At 30.9% G+C, this 761-nt stretch overlaps 1 protein-coding gene across 1 annotated transcript in view; it reads right to left on the bottom strand.

The window, feature by feature from the left end:
* LOC106472279 (sodium-dependent glucose transporter 1A-like) overlaps positions 1 to 761 on the bottom strand; it is a 7,550-nt gene that overhangs the window by 3,064 nt on the left and 3,725 nt on the right. The window lies entirely within an intron of this gene.

The following is a 761-nucleotide window of genomic DNA, read 5'->3' as shown; positions in this document are numbered from 1 at the left end:
ACCAACGAATAGTGGGATTGACCGTCACATTATAACGCTCCCACGGCTGAAAGGGCGAGCATGTTTGGTGTGACGGGGAACATAATATGTAACAATTAACCATTTCAGAAACAGAAAAAAGAACGCCAGATGGCACATTCTACCAAAAAACTAAATAATTATAAACATAAGTAATTATTACAAAAATATACAGAGATATAAAATCATACATTATCTACATATACACCCAATTATACAAAATATTTCATAAGTTTTAAGCAACTTAAATTTAACAAGGACCTGTAAGAAACAAAAGTTGAACATCCTGTAATGAAACAGTCCCATGATCGGGAACAGTTTTTTTCTTGGTTGGAATGGAGAAATAAAAAGATATCTTCCAAAAGTTGAATATAACTAAATAATTCATGTAACACAATAAATATATGTAGAACTAAGACACAATACTGAAACCCGGACGTTTTTCCACAATTAACTTATGTGTTTCCTACTGTAGTCAAAAATTCAAACTGTGCTTTGTTCAAGAGTGTTTTCATGTATATGGCCTTACTTTTAGTGTTTGGTTCACTGTTACTAATCTGTTTCCTCCCATTGGATTTCATTTTTGTAGCTGAAATGGTGTTTATATTTAATTAAATAAAAACATTTTGGTGTTATAGGGTCATTTATTTCTAGTATTAATATGTCTTCTATACAGCAATTTACACTACAGAATAATGGTTGGAGATGGCTTGAATGGGTAATGAAGAAAAACTTTAATATAA

This window comes from Limulus polyphemus, unplaced genomic scaffold (genome assembly GCF_000517525.1).
Source record: "Limulus polyphemus unplaced genomic scaffold, Limulus_polyphemus-2.1.2 Scaffold5213, whole genome shotgun sequence".
Lineage (NCBI taxonomy): Eukaryota > Metazoa > Arthropoda > Merostomata > Xiphosura > Limulidae > Limulus > Limulus polyphemus.
This window is presented reverse-complemented; position numbering and strand designations above follow the sequence as displayed.